This window comes from Lynx canadensis, chromosome B3, assembly GCF_007474595.2.
Source record: "Lynx canadensis isolate LIC74 chromosome B3, mLynCan4.pri.v2, whole genome shotgun sequence".
NCBI classification, from domain to species: domain Eukaryota; kingdom Metazoa; phylum Chordata; class Mammalia; order Carnivora; family Felidae; genus Lynx; species Lynx canadensis.
The window spans coordinates 61,359,345-61,372,169 of NC_044308.2; the positions used below are offsets into that span (position 1 = coordinate 61,359,345).

The following is a 12,825-nucleotide window of genomic DNA, read 5'->3' on the forward strand; positions in this document are numbered from 1 at the left end:
CGCGAGTTTCAAACTCACACGCATGAGAGATCATGACCTGAGCCAAAGTTGGATGCTTAACCAACTGAGCCACCAAGGCGCCCCTATTTTTCTATACCAATGTACTGTATTTGGCACTGTTACTGTTTCCCTCTTAAAATTTTCAACTCATAAGCATACTGGCTGGCATATGGTAGATACTCAAATATATCTTAATAAATTAATAAGGGTACAAAATGAAACAATACCATGAACTTTTCTGTCAAGAGAATGAGTAAGAGTCAATATCCCATGAAATGTTCATGGCAATTAACTGCAACATCAAGGGCCAAATCAGACTAAGCAACATCTATCAATAATGGAACAATTAGCTCAATTATATGGTTTTCTCCAGTCATCCCCAGCACTCAGAAATCATAAACAAAAACCCAGGACTGATGATAAGCAAGAGCAAAGGAATGGAAATGGTAACTGAACTTAGACTGCTAAGAAAAGCACAAAGCAAAGTTTTTGGGTTTTTTATTGTTTTTTTACTAAATACCTTGTGATAGACTCCGTACACATAAAAACTATACCTGTAGGGGCACCTGGGCAGCTTAGTTGGTTAAGTGTCTGACTTCAGCTCAGGTCATGATCTCATGATTCAGTTCATGAGCTTGAGCCCCACGTCATGCTCTGCACTGACAGCATGGAGCCTGCTTCAGATTCTCTGTCTCCCTTACTCTCTGCCTCTCTCTCTCTCTCACTCTTGCTCTCTCTCAAAAATAAACATTAAAAAAAAAAAAAATACCTGTACCTGTGTTAGAAATAAGCCCACTGACCCAATCAAAGTAGGGACATGAAGATTCAGAGCACAGTGAAGCGAGGCTTTAATCGACATTCTTGCAAGAGCTGGTGTCTGATGGACTGGCATACTCAGGGCAGTTACAACAATTTATTTCCTAGCATGCAAGTCCCTCCCCTCGTTCCTCACTGGCTGAGTACTACAGAGATTACAGCCTAACCCAAACGTCACCTATGCCCATGTAAGGTAAAACGTAGTCTGATTGGAACAAATGTACATTCCCTGAGGTGACACAGAGACTTTCAGTCCCTCTTCCATTTGTTCTTTGGCGCATGCTCATAGCAAAGCCCACTAAAATAAGCCTGAGAAACAGAGAGGGGGAGAAGAACCAGGAAGTGAAGTGTCTAAAGGTTTGGGACTTGGGGCGCCTGGGTGGCTCAGTCGGTTAAGCATCCGACTTCAGCTCAGGTCATGATCTCACAGTTTGTGAGTTCGAGCCTCACATCATGCTGTCAGCACAGAGCCCACCTCGCATCCTCTGTCCCCTTCTCTCTCCCCTCCCCAACTCGTGCTCACTCTCTCTCTCAAAAATAAATAAACATTAAAAAAATTGTTTTGGGGCGCCTGGGTGGCGCAGTCGGTTAAGCGTCCGACTTCAGCCAGGTCACGATCTCGCAGTCCGTGAGTTCGAGCCCCGCGTCAGGCTCCGGGGCTGATGGCTCGGAGCCTGGAGCCTGTTTCCGATTCTGTGTCTCCCTCTCACTCTGCCCCTCCCCCGTTCATGCTCTGTCTCTCTCTGTCCCAAAAATAAATAAACATTGAAAAAAATAAAAAATAAAAAATAAAAAAATTGTTTTAAGGTTTGGGACTCTACTGTGGGCAGGACTTGTACATATTTCCAATAGGTTGTAAACCCACTGTTAACTAGATAGCACAGCTTTTATTTGGTATTTCTGAAAATGAATCATCTCCCCTACTTCTCACACCTATATGCCATGAGAACACAGATAAACTGGAAAAGAGCTAAGAATAAATCAGTCTGAGGCACCAAATTCTTTTTTTTTAATTTTTTAATGTTTATTTATTTTTGAGAGAGACAGAGTGCGAGCAGGGGAGGGGCAGAGAGAGAGGGAGACACAGAATCTGAAGCAGGTTTTAGGCTCTAGGCCTACTCGGGGCTCGAACTCACCAACCATGGGATCATAACCTGAGCCAAAGTCGGATGCTTAACTGACTGAGCCACCCAGGCGCCCCAAGGCACCAGATTCTTAAGAGTTCATAAAAACTTGAAGTTTTTTCAAAAGTTTTTTTTCCCCACTGAGGCATTTTATTTGCACGTATGTATTACATCTTTAGAAAAAGAATCCCAGGATTTTCCCTCCTGTGTGTTTTTGTCTTGCTTCTTCATGGTCCATGATGCCAGCTGAGGGTGTCAGTACAATGAAACCAAACTGGCAGAATGGGAGATTATTCTGCCATCTTCTAGATCCTTGAGTTGTAAGTCAAATCTGGGGCTGATCTCTCCACACTTGTTTAACCTGCCTGTGAGGTTCACAACAATTTTCCCAGCTCTGTGATCATCAATGATTTCAAGTTCATTAACGTAACCATGCTTCAGCATCACCATTAGAAACCAAATGACTTTGGAGCCTGACATAATAAGAACCTGGTGTTGGCCTCTCTTTTCAGCATTGTTAATTAACACTGTTAAGAGCATCTGCCAGGACATTCATGTGCATCATTATGGTGGCACAGAAAAATGATGGAAAAAAGCTAAGCACAAATAAATCTGAGGCAACAAATCTTTTAAGACTTCATAAAAACTTGAAGTTCTGGTTTTTTCAAAAGTTTTTTCAAACATTTTCAGAAGTGAAGAAGCAGAAGACACACATGAAAATTCAGAATTTCTGCCTTTTCATCCCAAACTTAAACCATTGAAAAATTCACTTTGTGTTGTTTCTAGGTAGATTTCTTCCCACACATTTTCCACGAATTATTCCCACCATCAACATTTTAAATGATTTCAAGTGCTAATATCAGCAGCAGTTCTTATTAAAACATGTTCCTGCCTTGCAAAGAAACCTTTCCAGATAGAAGACAAAGACTGAGAGGCCTAAGATGCTCACATTTTGGTCCTACAACACCAGAATCCTCAGCACCTTCTTGCTATTTCAAACATTTTGGTTTAGTAAGCTTTATATACTCTATACTTTGAAAAAGCCAATGCCTTTCTCAAAACACTTTACTAACAATAAGCCATAGTTTTGTATAGCATTTTAAGTTTCTAAAGCATTTTAACATATACTTTCTTTTTAACTCACATTCTCTATAAAACAGTCAAGGCAAGCATTAATATTCTTTTACAATAAGAAAACTAAAAACTAAGTTGTTCACTGATTATAATAAATCACATAGCTAAAAAGTGGCAATCAGGCATAATCACCTCCAAATTTTCTCTCTCCTAGTCCTATGTCCTCAGCCACTTATCTCCATCCTATCCATCTGAAAGGAAAAGGTATCTCTCCTTTCTAAAACTAGTCCCCTACCAGACCCTTAAGCCTAGAACCCTCAACTGCTCACAGAATCAACTAACTCCTTTTTCCAAACCACAATATCTCCCTATCCTGTAACTACATCTCCACATTCTATACATATATGTTCAACTCTTCCCCTAAAAAAAAAAAAAAAAAAAAAAAAAAAAAAAAAAAATCCTCAACTCTTCCTATCCCATAAGGTGTGACCCAATCTCTTTCCCTGCCAAACCCTTAAGAGTTGTACTGCATTTTCATCTCTTCACTAAAATATTAAAGGTCACCAGTGATTTTCTAGTGGCCACATCCAATAACCGCTTTTCAGTTATTATCCTTAGGTGTTCAATCTTTGTCCTAACCTAAATGACACTACTGATCACTCTACCCCTCCTAAAACTTGCATCACTCCTGGACTCTTGCTATGTCCCTCTCTCATTTTCCTACCACTGACTTCCTTTTTAACATCATTTGCAAATTACGTACCTACCTGTTGGTTCTCTTCTGAGGCCCTCCCCATGGTCCCAGCCTTTTCTCTTTGGCTAAAAACTCCCCCTGAACAATCTCTGCCACTTCCATGCCCTCAGTTTCTAACTATAAGCCTATGATTTCCTAAACTCTATGGTCTTAACACACCCTTTCATTCTTTGAGGAGAAAGCTAAAAGAAAACAAAAGTGAATATTTATCAAATCTCTGGGCAGGAAGGAGAAAAAGATAGAACCATTTTCTAAGCTTAGAAACAAAGAAAATACAGATTTGACTGCATTAAAAATTTTAAGTTCTGTAAACTAAGACAAACAACATGGAAAATAAAGAAAATATACACATATATACTAATTATATACATCCATAAATCTATAACTTTATAAGTAAATGGAAAAATAAAGAAGTTTAGAAAGCAAGCAAGCTATTTTTAATTTTATTAAGTTTATTTGAGAGAGAACAAGCAGGGGAGGAGCAGAGGAAAGAGGGAAAGAGAGAGAATCCCAAGCAGGATCGTGCTGATAGCACGGAACCCAATGGGGGCTCAAACTCACAAACTGTGAGATCATGACCTGAGCCAAAATCAAGAGTCCCATGCCCAACTGACTGGGCCCCACTTTCATAAAATTTTAAAACTGTCTTTGAAACCCCCCAAATCAAGAATTAGTACTATTCTAGATACATTTCTACTCATGTTCTAAAACTGCATTTGGCTTGTGTATATGCATGCATGTGCACCCAAGTGTGGTCTTATAACTTTGACAACCAGCAAGCTGATAGATCTCGTCTACGTGGACTATCTGCAGATTTTTTTAGTAGTCACAAGAACAAAAGTAACCAATATACAGAGCTTGTCTGGTGAATCTTCATTCTATGTTTTCTGGACAAACACACACAGTTCATGGTAAGAAACATTCCTTATTCCCTTGGCTCAAACATTGCTGAGCCTGGTGTCAATGCACACATCTGGAGTTCCCATCTCTTCCAAGGCAAATTTATGGGTCTTTTTCAGGGTCCAAAGGGCACACTTTTTTTAAATTTTTTGTTTTTTAATTTTTTTGAGAGAGAGCATCAGCAAGGGAGAAAGGGATAGGAGGACAGAGAGAATCTTAAGCAGACTCCATGCTCACTGCAGATCCAAAGAGCATACTTCTTGAAGTCCACTCCATGAATGCACTTGTTAATGGTGATAATGCATTCTCTGGTCACAACTTCATTGATGGCAGAATGGCCCTTCTTATTCTCACCACCATTCCTTGCAGGAGCCATTGTGCCAGCCCCCGTCAGAAAGGAAGAGCATGAGGTATTATTGCATTAACTTTTTAAATAACATTATGCTATGTTCTTAACACTCAAGAGTCACCTCTACCACATGTGAGGCACTTTTATAGGTACCAGAGGATACAAGAGTCTACAAAATAGATAAAAGTTACTGTCCCGCCCACTGTTTATACAGGATTCCAGTCTGGGGATAGGGAGAAGAGACAAATAAAATTAAATAAAAAATATATATGTTAAATGGTGACTAAGTGCTATGGAAATGATGTAGGAAAAGGAGATTAGCAGCATTGCAAAGGGTCATAAGTTTAAACATTGTGGTTAAGGACTCACTGAGAAGGTGACATTTGAATAAAGAAGAGAATAAGCCATATCTCAGAGAATATTCCAGGCAAAGGCCTGCAGATGGAGGCTTTCCCGGAGTGTTTGACGGATAACAAGGAAGCATTAAGGCTAAAGAACAGTGTTAGAGAGGAACAACAATTGAAAATGAGATCACACAGCTCCTGGGTTCAAGCCTCTCATAGGGCTCTGTGCTGCTGGCTCAGAATCTACAGCCTACAATAGATTCTGTGTCTCCCTCTCTTCTATCCCTCACCTGTTCACACTCTGTCTCTCTCTCCTTCAAAAATAAAAAATTTAAAAAAATTTTTAAAGTGAGATCAAAGGAGTAATGGGGGGAAGACGAAGCAGATTACCTAACGTCCACTATAGGCCCTGAGTATCTCTGCACATATTTTCTGAGTATGCTAAACCACAAGGCTTAACTGCCCTCTAATTCTAAGCCATTTCTGTAAGCTATTCACACACACAATTAATAAATTAACTCAAGACAGGGTAACCACAGCTTGACTACCGTGTGACTGCTTGCTCCAAGGGGGTGATTTGGAGGTAGAAAAAGGTCAGAGTTCAGTCTTGGACAAATTTAAAATCCTATTAGACATCCAACTGGAGATGTTGGGTAGGTAACTGAATACAAGAGTCCAGATTTAGGAGAAAAGGCCAAACCTGAAGATACAAATTCAAAAGTCGTTTGTGTAAGAGACTAAATAAGCTGAGGAAATAGAGTTTTCTTATTTTGAATTTATTTTTTCTGTAGTTTTTCTTTTCTTTTTTTATTTGTTTAGAGAGAGAGAAAGCACACAAGCAGGGTAGGCAGAGAGAGAGAAAGAGACAGGGAGGGAGGGAAGGAGGGAGGGAGGGAGAGGGAGAGGGAGAGGGAGAGGGAGAGGGAGAGGGAGAGGGGGAGAGAGAGAGAGAGAGAGAGAGAGAGAGAGAGAGAGAGAACTCAGGACTCTATGTATTCACCATGAGACCGTGACCTGAGCTGAAATTGAGTCTGACACTAGCGACTGAGCCACCCAGGCACCCCTCTTTTTATTTTTTTCTTTTCAAATTTTTATTTCAATTCCACTTAGTTGGGACGCCTGGGTGGCTCGGTCGGTTGGGCATCTGACTTCGGCTCAGGTCATGATCTTGTGGTCTGTGCGTTCAAGCTCCGCATCGGGCTTTGTGCTGACAGCTCAGGGCCTGGGGCCTGCTTTGGATTCTGTGTCTCCCTCTCTCTCTGCCCCATCCCTGCTCATGCTCTCTCTCAAAAATAAATGATAAAAAAATAATAATAAGTAAATAAATTCTACTTAGTTAACATACGTGCAATAACGGTTTCAGGAGTAGAATTCAGTGATTCATCACTTACATACAATACCAGTGCTCATCATAACAAATGCCCTATCAATTCTCGGTAGGAAATAAAGAATTTTTTTTTAATTTATTTCTTTTTAGGTTATTTAGAGACAGAGACAGAGAGAGAGCGCACCTGCGCACGTGCATGAGGGGGAAGGGGCAGAGAGAGAGAGAGAGGGAGAGAGAGAATCTCAAGCAGGCTCTATGCAGTCAGCATAGAACCTGACTCAGGGCTCGATATAACAAACTTCAGATCAAGACCTGAGATGAAACCAACAGTCAGACATTCAACCAACTAAGCCACCCAGGTGCCCCAAAATAAAGTTTTTTTTTTTAAGATGATAATCAAGGTGTGAGCCCTGAGCACTCTAACATTGAAAGGAGGGAGGTAAGGAAGAACTAGCACACAGCAAGAAGGACAGACCCTGAGACAAGAGTAGAACCAGGAGAATGTGATGTCCTGGAAAAGCAAGTGGGGAAAATGGTTAGGTTCAAGAACAAGAAAGTAATTAACTGTGGCAAAGCTGCTAACAGACCATGTGGAATGAGGAATGACTGATGGATTTAGCAATGTAGAGATAAATGGTCACAAAGTAGAATTCTACAGGAGCAGTGGGGACAAAAGCCTAACGGAATTTAAGAAAAAATGTGAGGAGATTAGCTGTAGACACAAGACAAGAGTTTCACTCTAATTAAACACACATTTCTTGGGACACCTGGGTGGCTCAGTCAGTTAAGCATCCAATTGCAGCTCAGGTCATGATCTCACGAATTCTAGCCCTGTGTCAGGCTCTGTGCTGACAGCTCAGAGCCTGGAGCCTGCTTCAGATTCTGGTTCTCCCTTTCTCTCTGACCCTTCCCCACTCACACCCTGTTTCTCCTTATCAAAAATAAACATTAAAAAAAAATTTTTTTTTCATTTTTTTGGGGGCACCTGGGTGGCTCAGTTGGTTAAGTGTCCGACTTAGCTCAGGTCATGATCTCACAGTTGGTGGGTTCAAGCCCCGCATCGGGCTCTGTGCTGACAGTGCGGAGCCTGTGTGGAATTTTGTCTCCCTCATCTCTGCCCTTCCTCCACTTGTGCTATCTCTCTCTCAAAATAAATAAGTAATCTTAAAAAAAAATCTTTATAAAAAATAAAATGTGAAGGGGTACCTACATGGCTCAGTTGGTTAAGCATCCTACTCTTAGTAGCAATTCAGGTTATGATTTCACGGTTTGGTTCTTGGGATCGAACCCTGACTCAGGATCTGCGTGGGATTCTCTCTCTGCTCCTCCCCACTCATGTGTTCTTGCTAGCTCTCTCTCAAAATAAATAAATAAACTTTAACACAAATAAAAACGTTTAAGATAAACACTACAGATCTCTAGAAAGGAATACACCAAAATGTTAAAGCAGTGGTTATATTACAGCATTGTGCGATTAAAGCTGACTTCAATTTTTTTTATAATATTCCTACATTCTTCAAATGTTCAACAGTAAACACGTACAGTTTTACTTAATAGTTCTTTAAATGTTCATATCCTCCAACCAAGAAGCTATATCTAAGTATTGCTCCCAAGGAAACACCCCGAAACTTAAAGTTTTACGCACCAAAAAAGATTTAATTTTTTTTAATCTTTATTTTAACATAGGCTCCACACCCAATGTGGGGCTTGAATGCACAACCCCAAGATCAAGAGTCGCATACTCTACTGACTGAACCAGCCAGGTGCCCCTAGGTACCAAAATTTTTATTATGGTTTATCAAAACAGTAATATTAACACCCAAGTTTCCAATAGTAGGGAATAGTAAAAGTTTAAGGTATGTTTCCTCAATTTAGAAGGATGTTGGTTAACTGGAAAATGCTTATATTAAAGTGTTAACTGAATAGGGGCACCTGGGTGGCTAAGTTACTTAAGCATCCAACTCTTGGTCTCAGCTCAGGTCATGATCTCATGGTTCATAGGACTGAGCCCTACACTGGGCCCTGTGATGACAGCATAGATCCTGCTTAGGATAGAATCTCTCTCCCTCTATCTGCTCCTCCCCTCTCTCTCTAAAAAAGTTAACTTTAATGTTTAAAATGTTAACTGAATGTTAATAAAAACTGAACACACAGTGGACTAGTCAGATGTGCTTCTCTCTTTGCCCACCTAATCTCCTCTAAAACAACAGCAAAATTATTTTCAAAAGGGAAAAAGATGGGGCACCTGGGTGGTACAGTTGGTTAGGCATGCACTATTGATTTCAGCTCAGGTCATAATCTTGAACATGAGTTCAAGCCCCGTGTTGGGCTCTGCACTGATCATGAAGAGCCTGATTGGTATTCTCTCTCTCCCTCTACCACTCTCCCTCTCCCTATCTCTCTCTCACTCAAAATAAATAAATAAACTTTAAAAGGGGGGGGGGGGAGGTGACAATGAAGACTAAAGAAAGATAAAGAAGAGACAAAGGATTATTAAAGTACACAACAAATGACGTCAACAAGTCTTGTAATGTAGAAAAATGTTCCAGTGATTAGCAGAACAGAGGAAGAGACAAATTAAATGCCTGGCAAGGGGGGGTACCAAAAATGAACAAGCCATTTTACCCGATTGAAGAAATGTTTGAAAGCAACTGACCATTCACATTCTTTCATTTCACAAATGTTTCCTAAGTGCCTACTAGGCGCCAGATTCTGTAATATGCATAGAGTATAAAAAGTGAAAAAGTTCTTAAAGGAGTTCACCTCATCATCTAGATTTCCATTCTGAAGTTTGTAAGCTTAGGTTAACATTTTGCCTGTCACTTAAATGTATACTGTCAGGAAGACAGAAGAAATTTTGCATTGAGCACACCAACTCTTTCTAGCTAATTCCAAAAAGTGATACCAAATGTGACTGCACACTTCCTCTGGAGGTACACAATTATAATTGCTCAGATTACCAGATGTGTTTGGCAACCCTTACAATGACTCCGTACTTAGATTAAAAATGTAACTATTGGGTGCCTGGGTGGCGCAGTCAGTTGAGTGTCTGACTTTGGCTCAGATCATGATCTCACTGTCTTTGAGTTCAAGCCCCACATTGGGTCTGGTGCTGACAGCCAGAGCCTGGAGCCTGCTTCAAATTGTGTCTCCCTCTCTCTCTGCCCCTCCCCACTCTCTGCTTCTCTCAAAAATAAATAAACATTAAAAACAATTTTTTTAATGTAGCTATTAACACATTATTCAGTGCTTTTAGTGTTAACTGCTTTGGGCTTTCATGTTTCTAGAGATATTTATCATGTATTTCTTTTTCTATTTTTAAAGAGAATGAGTTTTTTTTCTGTTTATTTATTTATTTGATAGACAGGTGCAGAGACAGAGGAGAGAGAGAATCTTGCAGGCTCCACACTGCCAGCGCAGAACCCAACATGGGGCCTGATCCCACAAACCTCGAGACCATGACAGGAGCCAACATCAAGAGTACAATGTTCAAAATCAAGAGTACGATGCTCAACTGACTGAGCCACCGAGGAGCCCCTATGACGTATTTCTTTTAGAGAAAAATTAAAACTTGATATTCTATCTTATGCAAAAGTGTAACTGACTTCACTCATCTTTTTTTTTAATTTTTTTTTAATGTTTATTTATTTTTGAGACAGAGAGAGACAGAGCGCGAGTGGGGGAGGGGCAGAGAGAGAGGGAGACACAGAATCTGAAACAGGCTCCAGGCTCTAAGCTGTCAGCACAGAGCCCGATGCAGGGCTTGAACCCACAAACCGTAAGATCACGACCTGAGCCGAAGTCGGACGCTTAACCGACTGAGCCACCCAGGCACCCCTTGACTCATCTTTTTATCAGGTGAACCACAGCAGAAAATATTTCCATTCAGAGTGACCATGAGGTTATGGGACTGCTAAAGTGAGCAAGTGAAGGGCTTACATTAGTATCATTAAAGTCCATCTGCATCAACGAACCGGAGAAAGCAAATAGAGGTTAAAAGCAAGGTGACCACTATTAAGCATACCCCTGGTCAAAACTGGAAAATATAATAAAAATACCTCCTACTGGGAGAAAAAACAAGGAAAACAAATACAATGATAATTTTCATCTTCCAGATAGAGATTATGTAACATTTGGATAATTTATAATGGTGATCATATCATAAAAAAAATCTACATGAAAAATTAGAGCCCATCATCCCAACTAAGTGGTTTCCTATATTATAACTTAATAGTTAATGACAATCTTCTAATAACAAGGTAGTTACTACCACTATTTATATCAACATGTGATAAACTAAGTGGTAGTGATATATTATCAAGAGCCTTTGTTTATACCCAGAAGACAACTGAGAGATTTACTAGATTTACTAGATTTACTAGATTTAAAAATTTACTAGATTTAAAAACCCTGGTACAGGGTTGCCTGGGTGGCTCAGTCAGTTAAGCGTCCGACTTTGGCTCAGGTCATGATCTAACAGTTCATCACGAGTCTGAGCCCCACATCAGGATCTCTGCTGTCAGCACAGAGCCTGCTTGGGATTCTCTCCTTCCCTCTCTCTCTGCCCTTCCCCAGCTCACATGCACTCTCTCTCCCTCTCAAAATAAATAAACTTAAAAAAAAAAAAAAGTGGTAGTACACATGATCATGGATGGGAAGAACACTGTTAAAATGTCCATACCATCCAAAGCAATCTACAGACTCATGCAATTCCTATCAAAATACTAGTAATCAAAACCACAATGAGATATTTACCACTTCATACCCATTAAGACTATAATCAAAGAAACAGAAAATAACTTGCTTGAGTTGGCAAGGAAGTGGAGCAATTCTAGAACCTTGTGCATGGCAAATGGGAATATAAGATGGTACAGTTACTGTGGAAAACAATTGGTGATTCCTCAAAAAGTTAAACAAAGAATTACCAAATTATCCAGCAATTCCATTTCTGAGCGTGTACCTAAAAGAACTGAATGCAGGAACTCAGACACTTCTACTGCAATATTGTTCATAACAATATTATTCACAGTAGCCAAAATGTCCACTGATGAATACCTACACAAAATGTGGTATATCCATACAATGGAATATATTCAGCTTTAAAAAGGAAGAAAATTCTAACACGTGCTACAACAGAAATGAATCTTGAAGACATTATCCTTAGTAAAATGAGCTGGGCAAAAAAGGACAAATATTTTATATGATTCAATTTATATGAGATACCCAGCAAAGTCAAATTCATGGAGACAGAAAACAGAATGGTAATTGCCAAGACCTAGAAAAAAAGAGAATGGAAAATTAGTGGTTTTAATGGTCACAGAGTTTCAGTTTGGACAGATAAAACAGCTCTGGAGACAGATGGTAGTGATGCACAATGATGTAAATATTTTATGTACTATTAAAAATGGTTAAATTGGTAAATTTTATGTTTACCACCAAAAATAAAGAAGCACTGTAGGTAAAATTTTAGTGAAATTGTGAAGATAAGAACTTTATCCTCTCCTTTGAAAAGAATCCGGTATAAGGATCAGCTAAGGTTAAATAACCTTTGTAAAGAATGAATAAACCATACTGCTGCAAATTTACTCACCCACCTCAAAGAATGATCCTGTATGTTTCTGAAATTTTATTTCAATACAAAGTTTGTTAAATAAATGAATTCTTTTCATCTAACCTGTGTCCATTAACTGTCCTGATTTTCTTTTTATATATACATATATGTTTATTTATTTATTTTGAAAGAAGGAGGAGAGGGAGAGAGAGAATCCCAAGCAGGATCCACACTGTCAGTACAAAGCCCAAAACTCAAAAACCATAAGATCATGACCGAGCCGAAATCAAGAGCCAGCCAGGCAGTCAAGCAGCTGAGCCACCCAGGTGCCCCTGCCTCATGCTTTTTTATAATGTTGATCTATTTTGAGTGAGAGAGGTGTCCTGATTTTCAAGATAACCCACACAGTGGTCTCAAAAAGTCCCTTCATCTTTTATTTCCCATCATTTCCTGCCATAAATACTCCCCTTCGATCATACTTTATACTGATCTTGCTCAGTAGGTTAAGCAACCAACTCTTGATTTCGGCTCAGGCAGTGATCTCAAGATTCATAATAAGCTCAAACCCTGCATCAAGCTCTGCACC

General features: G+C 39.7%; 1 pseudogene; it reads right to left on the reverse strand.

The window, feature by feature from the left end:
* Window positions 1-2,083: 2,083 nt before the first annotated feature.
* LOC115516058 lies at window positions 2,084-3,023 on the reverse strand (annotated as a pseudogene).
* Between the last annotated feature and the right edge of the window lie 9,802 nt (window positions 3,024-12,825).